The sequence below is a fragment of the Cupressus sempervirens genome, chromosome 2 (genome assembly GCF_028749045.1).
Source record: "Cupressus sempervirens isolate cs-2001-9-10 chromosome 2, ASM2874904v1, whole genome shotgun sequence".
NCBI classification, from domain to species: domain Eukaryota; kingdom Viridiplantae; phylum Streptophyta; class Pinopsida; order Cupressales; family Cupressaceae; genus Cupressus; species Cupressus sempervirens.
Window position 1 is genome coordinate 43,825,050 of NC_143119.1, and position 14,338 is coordinate 43,839,387.

The 14,338-nt window shown below is 36.2% G+C and overlaps 1 pseudogene; it reads left to right on the forward strand.

Annotated features, from left to right (window-relative positions):
• LOC149570982 (poly [ADP-ribose] polymerase 2-like) overlaps positions 1-6,360 on the forward strand; it is a 91,114-nt pseudogene extending 84,754 nt beyond the window's left edge.
• Positions 6,361-14,338: the final 7,978 nt, after the last annotated feature.

A 14,338-nucleotide genomic window follows, 5' to 3' on the forward strand; every position in this document is an offset into this window, starting at 1 on the left:
AGTGATGGAGAGAGAGGGAGAGAGAGAGAGAGAGAGGGGGGGGGGGCGGGAGGGGGGGGGGGTGAGGATAGGGTAAAGAGAGAGAATGGGATACAAAGAGGGAGAGGAAATGGGGGTGAGAGAGAGAAGAGTATGAGGGGGGAGAGAGAGAGAGACATAGGATATGAAAGAAATAGTGAGAGAGAGAGAAAGGGATAGGAGAAATATAGAGGGGGAGAGAGAGGGGGGGAGAGATATTTGGGGAAAGGATAGAAAGAGTGACAGAGAGAAGGAGATAGGAGAAAGAGGGAGGGCGATAGAAGAGAGAGGTTAGGGGATATGATATAAAGAGTGAGAGAGAGAAGGGGATAGGAGAAAGAGAGATGAGGATATGATAAAGAGTCAAAATGAGAGAGAAAGAGAGAGAGAGAGAGTGATGGAGAGAGAGAGAGAGGATGGGATGGAAACAAGAATTGGGGGATATGATAGAGACTTTTTTAGCATAATACATAACCCAATCTCTCTCTCTCTCTCCATCTCCCACCCTCCCTCAATCTAACCTTGTGTAGTAGTAATACAAAAACCAATCAAGTTTTGTAGAGCTCAATTGGGTTCTAAATGCTTTTTTTATTTTCATAACCTAATTGGATTATTTGAATCCAAAAAACTTGATTGGTTTATGGCTTAGTGATAACCTAGTGATGGCAACACGACCCAAGCACAGAAACAGACACAACAGGAAAGGGAAAATTTATTTACTATGTAAATATGCTATTACATGCAGTACAGAGAAAATGGACTTCAAAACATGCCCTATGGGCTTACAATAGTATGAATCAGGAGATAATTTCTTCTCCCAGTTCCTTCTCTCAAACTCCACTTTGAATTGTCTTTTACAATGCAAGAAATGTCCTTAAATAGACCCCAAAGGGTTAAGGATTAGGAATACATTCTAGAAAGTGCTAGTTGGCATCCACCGACCAAATAGAAGGCTCCAAAAGCCACGTTAGAAGTTGGCACAAAACTAGAAGAATCCAAAAATGGTAATCGAACTTCCAGGAGGCATAACTTTTGAACCGTAGCTCCGATTGATGAACTATTTACATTTATGGAAAGCTTTGAAAGCGGTCTATAGCCCTATGGAAAACTTAGCTCATCCCCCATTTTTGGCCCTATACAACGTCATTTAATGCCCTAAACCTGACTTTGAAGCACTCTTAGGAGGTCTCCAAAAATAAAAAAACTACAATAATTTTCAAACGGTGGAGACTTTTGACTTGATTCTTTTTTCGGAATGCTCTAAATTATAATTATCAAACCAATTTACACCTTCTAGTTCACCAAAATGATGGCTCAAATAAATACTCCTATTTTTTTGGCATATACACGTATCCCAAGGTGTTCAAATACTCTAACCTAGAACACTAATAGTGGAACTGTGAGAGTTGGAACCTTTATTTGACCCAAATGGGTATCAACAAATGAAAACACATGAAACAAAAACTAGGTCTAAATACATTTTGTTGGGTTACACAGGATTGCCCTTATACCTCTGGATGCTCCTACATCACCTAGGAAAATGACCCAAAGCCTTGGGAGATTGTTTTCCCTCCAATTTTTTTCCTTTAGACATTTTCTCATCTTCTAAGAGGAATTATCATCTTTTTCTTCATTAGGTACACTAATGGTGAAGTGGGTATCTCTAAAATCACCACCATAATCTTACATGTCTTCTTAACTTTCTAACCATCTTTTTTTGGACAGCATTAACATTATAAACTTTAATTACTTTTACGAATGCCTTGACATTCCTCACAAACATAGATCTACCATTTTTTGAGTAAATTTTGATATACGTAACCAAATTTAAAATAAATTACATGTTATTGTTTTATACTTGATTATATACATTTAAAAAAAAAAGTTTCCATTTTCAAAACTTATTTTGATGCAAGTTATGCTCAACACACAAACATGTACCAAAATTTCAAGATGTAGTCTATTCAATAATTCATAACAAAAGAAACACTCATCATAAAAGTACAAAAAAAAACACAACTTATAGATATGACTATTAGCTCATCCTACCAAAGGGATATGCAAAATACTAAATATAATTATGTCTTTTGTGTTGCACACAAAAATAACTATGTTATGTTTTCTAAAAAAACTAGGAACTATTTTTCATGTGCACAAGTTTTGATCCACCTAATCTTGTCTATTTCATAAAAACACTAGTATTTTAGAAAGTAGATTCAAAGTACTACAATTTATATGTATTATGCATCTTGTCATTTTTAGTGGATAGTCCTCAAATGACTTGTCCAAGTTTAGGTTTACTTGATTTACAAAAAAAGTTGCCCACTTATACCCCCCTTTTTGTACACCATCTTGGTGCACTCACCCTTGTCCATACAAGACCTAGCGAGTTTAAAGAGTGCATCGAAGAGGCTTCATTTTGATGATCTTCCTACGGTCTAGGATATAGTATTTTTTTAGGGAAGCCTTAGGGCACATTTTCATATGACATATGCCATATTTTATGTATAAACTTTGATTTCATAGACATATTTTGATGACATTTGTCATATTTTATATACAAATGTACATTTTGACATACATTTGCGTCGAATTTATATATGATTTTATATTTTGATATATTGTATTATTGTGAATTGTTGCATAGGTGTATTTGTAGTGTATGGAATATTGTTTATTTTAATAATGTTTATTAGAATCTTGTTAATTGAATTCTCATTCATTGGAATCTTGTATATGGTTTATGAAACTTATTCATTGTAGTCTTCTTCATTAAAATCTTGTTTGTGGTTTATGAAATCAATATCACACTAATAGAAAATAATTGAACTCCTCCAAAGATTTAAGCAACCACAAAACCAAAATTCCTCCTTAAGAAAAAGTAGCTAGAAGTGAAGACAAACCCTTGATATTTTTCAACATCCAACTAATCACAGACATAATGAAAAAACAAAACAATAAGGGCATTGTGTTATGACTCTCAAAGATTGTTTCTCAAATGTACTTAATGCACCTTGTGGGAAGTTCAATGTGTGGTGTTTGTGAACTTTTTAATGATGAATCGATGTCACAGTGAATGGTCAAAAGTTGTGTACCATTGCACCAATTCACTGAGGAATACTATGAGATTTGGCATCGACCAATATCATTGTGCCAATTGAAACGAAATTGAATCTTGCAAAAATGAGAGAGGTTATAGTGGATATTTATATCATGGTCCTATAGGATCTGACAATTCTTCAATAAGCCTCACAAGTTATGAGATACAAGTATCAGAAGATTGCATCCTAAAAGTGCTTACGACACCTTGGAAACACTCTTGCTTGGGGTGCTTGCGAACATTCTAGGCTCGTCATGGTCAAAATAGTAGTGTAACTGGGGTTCACTTCGCCATCCAAAGTTAACAGTGCTGAGAAAATGATGTCATGATGAATGGTTCGAAATTTGTGCACTAGTGTACCAATTCACTAAGGAATAGTGTGAGGTTTGACATCGACCAAGATCGATGTGTCAATTTCAAAAAAAATTGAATGTCCCAGAATTAAGAGAGGTTATTGTGGACACTGATATCATGGTTCTTTAGCATATGAAAATTATGAGATACAAGTGTCAAAAGATCACAACCCAAACATGCTTAGGGCACCTAGGAGACACTCTAGTATGGGGTACTCACAAATGTTCTAAGCTCTTCGATGAAGTAGAAGTGATTGCAATGGTATTAGTTGCAAATACTATAATAGTAATAATAATAAACATTGAAACCTAAAGGAAAACTTAGATTTTAAATGAAGCTTTTTGTATTAAAAAATAATAGAAATCTAATTGTGAGTTAATGGTATGATTTTTAATAAAATATTTGAATTTGTTTCTATATGTTTTAGCACATCTGTTATCTATTTATTCAAAGTGCTTTAAATTTCTATTTTAAGACTTTAATTATTGTACATAGATTTTTGAATAGAAAATTATACATTATAATAATACAATGAATAATTTGATCTTTCATACTTTTCTAGAACTATTAGAAATGTTTTAATTAATTGTAAGTAAATACATTGAAATACACACACACACACACAATGTTTGGTCTAGTTATTTATTACAATTCTTACTTAAGTGCTATTTAATTAGTGATATTGTGAAAATAAAAGAAAAATGATTCCACTTATATTATATGTATTATAACATGTGATTCTATGAGTTAATGTGTGGGTTATACAAATAGACACTTCTTAAACATGTTTCAAATTTTTTTTTAAAATGTTGCAATGACCTAGAATACTACTTTCTCACCTGAAAAATACATAGAATATAATTTGAATATAATTTAAAAATATTCTAAAACTAAACATTAATATATTTCATTCATATAATAAATATATAATAAAATTACAATCTAGTTAGAACTAATAACACTTGTTTCTGAGTTACATTATTTCAAGACTAATATTCGGTTGGCATTCTATTTTAAGGACTTTTTGAATCCCGATTCTTCTAATTGCTGAAGAAGGATTATTTTTCAGTGGAAAAATCAAACAGATTTTTAAACTTTCATTGCTAAATAGGCATGAAAACCACAAACAAATCATAATGCAATTATTTTTCAATAATTATTTCTACATCTAGGATCGATGAATAGATTTTGAGTCCAAAATTAAACTTAAAATGCCACAGAATGAAATGCTTAGATTTGGCTGGATAGGCGCTACAAAAATGTATACCTAAAGGCCATATCACCCAGATTAGAAAAGATAGTTCAAAATAGAAACCACAAAATTTAATAGCAAATATCTGGTGTTTCATTAATTTTTCCTGACAACACTTCTGTGAAAAATCAACTTGCAATAGAACATTTCCCACCCGCTGTGAAAAATGTGCTATCTTTGTGAAAGAGAAAAGGAAACTTGGAAACATAGAATTACTATAAGAGATACATTCTACAGAAAACATGGATTTCAAACAAAGAACAAACCTTTGCTAAAGCATCACATTGCAAAACGGAAAAGATCAGGAAACAACTTTCAAACAAGGTAATGGAAACTACAAAGGGCTTAATGAAAAGAGTTGTGGATCCAGCGAAATGTGTTATAAAAGAATGTGCATTGAAATGGTTCAGCTACATCAGCAAGAAGCACACTTTTAAATAATTTGAGGAGGACCCTGAGGCAGAGGAAGAAAACAACATGCAAAATGCAGAGCAAGAACAGAGGAAAAGGGCAAGAATAGAGGATATACATGATTATGGCAGATCTCAATCTGTAGAGGTTAGTGGCTTCTACTCAAAATAGAGTTCAATTCCTAGAATATACCCCATATGTCACAAATTCTCCTAAGCAAGCTCGTTATCTAATGGTGAACTACTGTAGTATATATCTTACTCAGAATACTTTCATATGAAGTAGTAAGCTAGGGTTTAACTTTAGAGATGATTTTTGGGTTAAATGTATTTGAGTTGAAATTGAATTGAATGATCTCTTGCAAAGATCTGATGTTCTTTTCTGTTCACATTTTCTAAATGCAATACGTACTAAATGCACTGTTCATCTTCATAAGAGAATGAACACTAAATGTATGATACATAGATTTAAAAATATGTAAGAAATCCTACTTAGGAGTATCTAGTTTAGTTTCAAATTTGATGAAAGTTGAATTAGTTATGTTCTATTATTCCATGAATATTTTAATTGTGCTTGCAGGACATGGATGATGGAACATTAGTAAGCTCTCCAAAATCACAGTGGTCACCCATACAGTTTCTAATTACAGGTGGACGGCATGTGAGAAACTCTGTTTGACAACATTTTTCTCCTAAGATTTTGGTTTTTGAGATAAATTGTTGGTTTTTGACATGATATGATTTGCACTGCAGTTGTTAAAAAGGAGTAATTGCTCTTATATTCCATTGAGGATGACCAGACAAAGGACAAGCTTTGATTCCCCATTGGGTAATTTTAGTCCATTTCAATTAGCTGCTTAACAATTCAATCAAATAAATGCTTAATTATTTATATTTAATAAACTTAGGTTTGAACCTATAGCTCTAGTTTTAAAAGAGAGGTCATAAATTGAAATTTTACGGGTAGTAGATATTACTATAAGTCATCTATAGATCTATATACAGATTTCTCGGTATTATTGATTATAAAAGAATCTCAATCTTTTTTCTTTTTTTTTATTGCAGTTATTAAGAAACCAATGGAAATAGAGAAGCGAGGTGTTTCATTGGCATTTGAACTCCTTGTACCACAAAAATCCAGAGAGCTGGCTCATAAGATTCTAGAGCATTGCGCTGAACAATCTTCAGCTCAACTAAATCAAATGATGATTGTCAAACTTCACTAGGATCTTTAGAGCATTTGGCTTCGACAATCAAAGGTACATCTCCCTCAAGATTCGTGAGCATCTATCAATTTTTGAATCTAATTTTATGAGAGAGTTTTGAAATATATATTGTGATTGTTCAATTGTAACTCTATTATAAATTGCCAGATCTGCAGGTTCCCCGTCCTTCTAAAACCTAGTGGACTCTTTTTTTGATCTCTTTTTTTGGTTTTTTGTATGGATTTTTGGATACCCTCAAAACCTATTTTTACCATAATTCAAAACTCTATTATAAACTATTTAATAGTCCAATCAAAATCCTACAATCTACAAAAAAAAATCAATTCCAATAAATTCCAATAAAAGCAAATCTACCTAGTCTAATCTAAGGCAGTGATGCACCAAAACAAAGTGTTCAGACTCATTTCTACCCATGTATGCACTACAGAACTAGGGTAACATCCAAAGTCATACATTCGTTCAGACTTATATCAATCAACAACCACATACAGATCAGGAAACCAACTGAATAACACCAAGAAAAGAAGATTTCGCTTGTATATTACTCAATAGGCCAAAGATAGATACAGTATGCAGACCACTGATCTCAACGATACATCAATGAGAGGTAAAATGATGCACATACATGTTGATGGCTGAAAGAGATGATACAGGATGCTTACCTAGCTTAGAGACAAAGGGATTTTTACACTGCAAGTCTGCAAGTAGTAGCAGAGAAAATTAGGAAGAGTTGACTCTAAGAACAAATCACCAAATTGCCTTTATAGATTAGGCATAATAGAAGATTTCTGCATTACATTCACTTCTCACCTACTGGCATTATCTTCCCATCCTAAGAATCCAATCAAAGATCTGATTGAACATGGCCTCCATACCGAGAAATTTGATATCCCTCTAAGAAAGATCCTGGAGAAGACAGGAACGGTGCCACAACATTCCCTAACATGGTAGATAGATCGATCGAATGGATGGAGTGTCTTCTTGCGCTTGGCATTCATTTCGAGTTGGTAGCAATTAATCCCACTATCAGATTGTGGCAAAACCCAGATTTCTCATCATTCATGATTTGTGCGCCCATCAGAATTGATCAGTCAAACAGGCTCAACGAGCCAACTGGGCCATGCAGGCCAATCACACCTTTGATCTCGCCACCCTGGCAGTCTCTTACATTTGATCGGGCACTTACCACCCTTTCTGTGTGACTGGGCACTATGTCGCTATTAGAAAAGTCTTCGAAGATCTCGATAGCGCCATAGCGCCTAAGGGTTTCAACCTGACTGCACCACCCTTCATCATCTTTTCGTAACCTTACGTTAACCGCCACGTTGACTGCGATGATTGCAATGACCACCAACTGCCAACTGCGAACCATTTTACTTATTGCACTTCCAAATTTGAGTCCACGAGGTCACACGGCGCATGGGCGCTAACCTGCTATCATAAAACTCACACGACTTCTCCATGGCGAGATAGCACCCGCCGCTGATCTTCGTAGATCTGACGGTCACAAAACTTGACCTCCCGCGACCCTCCTTCTCTATTGATTCACCGAGCCCATTGATATGTGGCGTCTCCTTGTTGGTCTATTGGTCACTTAAATCTGACTGCACCGGCAGCATGAAATGTGGCCCCGCTAGGACACGTGGCGCACAGGCGCTATGTCACCGACGTTAACTCCTGGACAGTTCTCGATAGCGAGACAATGCCAGTTGTAGATCCCCGTGGATCCGATGATCGTGAAGACTCACCATTTGTGCTGAGACTAATGGGCCTACTGTACGCTATGCACTGACTCATATACATAGAACCTCTCCATTTGGTTCGACGAAACACTAGCTGGCAACCCAAGACTTGATCCGCAGAGCAACCATGTGTCAGCTAGGCGCCATGTCGCTATGCAAAAATTGAGACCAAATTCCCATAGCGCCATAGCACCCACTGACAGCATGCCCTGAGATTTACATGTGTCCCCATCCGATTTGCCACATCGACTGCGCTTGCATAGTACCTGCTGGGACCTATCTGTTTGATCTTTCCTTGTCACGGTGAACTTTTTGTTTAGGCGCTATGTTGCCATCGGGAAACGCATGGGTTCTCCATTGGCACCATGGCGCCTCACCATTTTTTGAAACCTCCAGGCCGTGAAACTTGTTTGCTCGCCGCCATGAAACTTCTGACCTACCGTACTCTACGATCTGCGACCAGACCCATCGCACTCGGTGCCATGTCTGTAACTGCACTACACTCTAGATGACACCTAGCAATCCTTGGTGAGACTTGGTCCTGTCGATCCACGTAGTGGATGATCGCTATGTCACCATGATAAAATTCATGCATCTTCACCATAGCGAGATGGTGCCATCCGTCGATGCGACCCAATCCAACAATCGTGAGGACTCATCGTACCTCATGCTTCTGCCCTCCATGTCGATACACCTGGCATCGCCTTGAGACACAACCCCACCTGACATGCATCACGAGGGTGCAATGTCACTGTCATAACCCTCGCACAACTCCTCCATAGCGCGATGGTGCTTACCGTTGATCTGAGTTGATCCGACGGTGGTAATCGTAAGCCCCAACTATGTTAGCCGTGCTGAGAGGAACTCTGACCTGGCACACGTGGTTCCATCTAATTTGTCGCCGCAACACTTGATTCTGCTGGTCGTTGAAACTCGCTACTGTGAATATTTTTGTCGGGCACTATGTCACCATGGAGATTTTCCAGCTGATATGTGATAGCGACATAGTGCCAAGGGCGTCAAGAACCTTCTCCTACATGCGAAATGCCAGACCCACCCCTGCAATGTGTCATTAGGGCATCATCACGCTATAATAAATATCGTGCATTTCCTTTATAGCGCGATGGTGCCAACTGTCAGTACCGCTTAGATCTGATGGCCAAAAACTTGATAGGAAAAATTATGTTAGCTTTAATCAACTTGGATAGTTCCTTCCTCATTAAGGGTTCAATCTTGGGATTCACTGGCTGCTATTTTTGCCTTACTAGTTTGACCCTATCAACTAAATCTATGGTATGCTGAAAAAAACTAGGGTCAAACCCCTTTAAGTCATCATATGTCCAAGAAAACACATCATTAAATTCTTGACATAGATGAATGAAATTTTCTTGCTCAGCCTCAGAACATACCTTCCCCATGTTAAGAGATTTTCCATCAGCAATTGTAACTGGGGCATGATCATCTTTTTCTGTAGCTAGATTCATTCCTTTGCCTCTTGACTGATCATCGGGATTAAAGACACTCTCCAAGGTAATGAGACCCTTGGGCAACTTGTTGGAACTGAGGTGAATGATCTGATCACCATACTGATCTTGTAGTCTTGACTGATTTCTTTCTGAGAATTATGCTTCATTCTGCAAGAAACTCACAATCTGCTCGTCAGACTCAAACACTTGCCAATGAGTATTATTATCAGGAACAACATGCCTTACTACCACCTTTATTTGTTGCTTCTTCTCTTCCTCAAGATTCCTTGGCACATCATAAGATGCACCCACTGCTGCAAGTCTATCAGCATATTTTTTTTCTTTCCTAGGAATGCTCTGGATATTAAATGCTTGGAAACCCTCAAGCAAATCCCAAACTTTGTGTTTGTAGGACTTGAGCAAGCCATTTTTGGTGATATTCTGATTTCTCACTTGGTTCACTACCAACTCACTATCTCCATATACTTTCAAGGCTTGAATTCCCCTCTTTTGGGCAAGTAGGAGACCTTGGATCAAAGATTCATACTCAGCCACATTATTGGTACAACTAAATTGGAGCCTAAAAGAGAAGTAGTATTTTATTTGTGCAGGAGAGATCAACATAACACCAGCCCCTGATCCATTTCCATTCCTTGAGCCATCAAAGTACATACTCCATATTCTACTTATGTCATCATTAGCTCCAACAAGATCAGGAACTTGAGCCTCCTTCTCTATTATGCAATGTGTACTAAGGCCTATCTCAAGAGTTTCTGACATAGGCTCAAACTGACATGTATTTGCCCACTCATCTAAGAAGAAATTAGGAATCTCTGCTATGGAGGTGGCAGGCTCATTTACATGAAGGACAGAAGTTTTGATCTTGGGCTAAGTTATTTTGAGGAACTAAAGCTCTGATCTGATTTGAGCTTGAAGCAGCAGCATGACTATTTTTCCTATTCTAATCAAAAGAGCTATTCCAATGATTAGGAGGCCTACCACCACTTGGAGCTTGATGTTGTAATTAGGGAGGCTTGCCACTTTGGGCTTGCTGCCTTTCTAAGGCCACCACCTTGTTACTCATTTTTTGTATTAGAGAAAAACTATCCTCTAATCTCTTCCCTTGGTCCTTCAACTCCTTCCCTTGCTCTTGCAATTTTTTATCCAGAGTCCTCTCTCTTTTATCTGTATTCAGCACTAGACTTTGGAGCATTTTCTTGAGTTCATCTATTATGTTTGAAGATGTGGAAGCTTGGGGAACTGGAGTAAGGGCTTGTGATGTAGAAATTGTAGGAAGGGGGGCCATTGCTGGTTGGTGGTTGGGAACATCAGGAAAGAAAGGCATAGGAGGCCTTGGAGCCAACTTTCCTCCTTGTATTAGGATGTTCTCAGCTTTTATAGCTGTCTCATAAGCATTCGGTAATGTATCTCCCCCCATAGTTTAGATTGTACTAGCGATGTCACTGTTGAAAGCTCTAAGGTAATGCAAGAAGGTATTACCAGGGGTAGGTTTCACTATAGTAGGTATTCTATCCCATGTATTTTGGAATCTGTAATTAAAATCAGTCATACATTCATGGGGGGCTCTTTTTATTGTTGTCAGCTGCTCTAGTAGTGACAAATGGTCACTCTTATCCTTAAAATGTTTGCATAATCCTGCTCCTAGTCCATCCCAATCAGTTATGGAACCATGAGCTAAGCCTCTATGCCACTGTAATGCTTTTCCTTTTAAAGATGAGGCTAGAAGTCTGACAGCAACATCATCTTCTGTAATACCATGAATATTGCAGTCATTTGCTACCTGTTGGATATGCTCTAAAGGGGAAATAGAAGTTTCACCAGTAAAATCAGGTATACTTTTTAGTGCAGATACTGGGATATCATGTCTTTGGGCTAACAGTAGAGGACTTCCACCATTAAAGGTGGCAAAAGCATGAACTCTTGGCTATGCCATATAAACAAGTGTTCTATTGATGAGTGTTGATGGCAATCTAGGTTGAGTTCGAATAGTAGGGGGAGTAGAGATAGATCTTATATGTATATCAACTGTTATTCTACCCCTAACTGGTGATAATGAAGCTCTAGTCCTTCCTCTCCTAGGTTTTGAAACCTGCAACGTGTGGTCAGGGCATCATTGCGCTATAATAAATATCGTGCATTTCCTTTATAGCGCGATGGCGCCAACCGTCGGTACTGCTTAGATCTGACGGCCAGAAACTTGCAGGTCGTAACATTAAAATACTAATTCAACACTAACCATTACACAAGCCACGCTTTCAAATTTAAATCCTTGGCAGTAAAACCAGAGGTAACAACAATTAAAGGTCTCTTTAACAAGCAAGAAATTTTTGCATTGAACAGTGTATTTTATTTGTTTTGTAATAATTGCTTCTCATTTATTGCATAAAAAACATAATGCCAATATCAAGTTCAAATGACCATTCTCCATCAAATCTTGCAAGACCTGCCTTGGCCATCAGTCATTGCAACATCTACTTTGGGCTTGGTGGAGCATCATCTGATGTCACTAATAAGACTAAAAGTATTCCAATAGTCCCAAAAGGGATGGAAGGATTTGATTGGATTTACCATATTTATGTTGGGTTCCAAAAAAGAAAGGTTTTCAAATGTGTTTATCAGAGGTATGTCAGATTGATATTGAACTATGTTAATTTTTTTATTAGATAAGCAAGAATTTTGAAATAAGTTATGCTAATATTACAACTAACATGTTTTTTTACAATTTAGACTAACTTTGTCTGTCTCTTTGTTAATCTTTGTGGACTTTAAATAGGAATTTGATGACGAGGACCAGCAATAATGCCACTAGAGGTTCACCCCTCTATTTTCTTGATGTAACTTCTTCAAACATTTTGGTTTCTTAGGAATAACTTAATCTAACCATTTTCTATTCCTTGTGGACTTGACTATAATAGGAGTCTGATGATGAAAACCAACTAAGAAACTATGCTAGTAGAGGTTTAGCTCTCCATTGTCTTGACATTTCTACATTGGGTTGGCCTTGTTGAGGCATACCCTTTCACAAAATGGTCCTTTATCCAACTCCTCTAAATATTTTTTCATAGGGTCATCAAAACCAAGAATGATGTGCTCAAAATGTCTTGTTTAGAAGAGAGAACTCTCCCTCCCATAGAAGGATGTGAATCCAACCTTTAAAAGAATTGCCAAATCTTTTTTGTTCGAATAAACTTGATTTCATGTCCTACACCTATCAGAAACATAACAAGCCATGACACATTTATTTCAAAACCTAAAGAGCTCATATGTTTGATCTATTGCATCATATTCCCCAACTTAGATGATAACGTAATTATATAAATAAGCACCTGCTTCATATACACATCAATATAGAATCATTATTATCTACATTATGTATCATTAACAATTTGGCCAACAATACAAGAAATTCATATCCAAATCTTTTTGCCCCACTGTTTGATCTATAAACTAGGAAATCTTAACTTGTGTAGGACTCTATTATTTCTCTAAATTCAAGATTGTATGATACTTCTTAAGGAAAATTCTAGCATTACAAAAAAAACCAATACTAAATAAGAGAATACATATATAATATTCTTAGAGGGATAACATAGCGAAATAATTAGTCACAAGTACTAAGGTCTTGATAAATCTATGAAAAAACCAATACCAAATAAGAGAGTACATATATAATATTCTTGGAGGGATAACATAGAGAAATAAATCATTCACAAGTACCAAGGTCTCAATGAATCTATGTATATTTTCTCTTAGACCAAGCTCTAAAAACATCAATATTGAGTCTAGACTCTACACAATTTCCCTACTAGTTTTTAAGATTGGATGAAACTTTTTTCACAAGGAAATCAAGTACCTTTTACACCTAATAACTACACTCTACAACAATAATATAAGGACTACAATGTGTGGTTTGGACTTTTGATGATTCCTTGTACTATTCAACACTAGGCCCTAGCAACGACTCTAACATTGGTAAAGTTGAGATGAAAAGTTCTTAGAAGGTATAAGAAGACAAATATTTATTCACTATATTATTTGCACCCAAAATCAAGAGGAGCTCCTCACTCAAAACAATACTAGGACAAGTAGAATCTCCAAAATAGTAAACATATTTAGTAAAGAGAAAATAGGAATAAGATGCCCTTGTTTTAGAGACTATAATGGTTCATTGTGCACAACAAGTGACAAATCTAAATCCTTGAAGGATATAATCCTCAAAATCATGCCAAATAAAATTCTAATCATCATATTTCAATTACTTCACATTCTCCTCTCACTCCATCTACCTCAAATGAACCTATGAATTCCCCAAAACTCTTTCACCTTCCTACTACTTCTAAACATAATCTAAAATATTTTTGTTAAAGTAAAATATATATCTTTTATCATTGAGGTTGATATTTTATATGAATATTCAACAAGGTTAGTTACTCAAAGTTTTAAAGCTCTCAAATGGCACGCTAATTATCCTAAATGATACAATTATGTTGAATATGGTAGGATCCCCTATAATGATCTTGCATTTTAAATTATTTTTATAATATTTGTCACATTATTGAATAGCATACAAACATCAATATCTTTCAACCTTTCACTAACATATTTACCTATTATTTTTATTTCATTTATATTGATGAATAATCTCAGCTATTCAAAGTCTCATAAAGAAATAAATTGATTGTTCTGAAAAAATTATTATAGTCTTAAGTTTTCAATTTAAAGTTAAACTACCTGAATGCACCAAAAAAA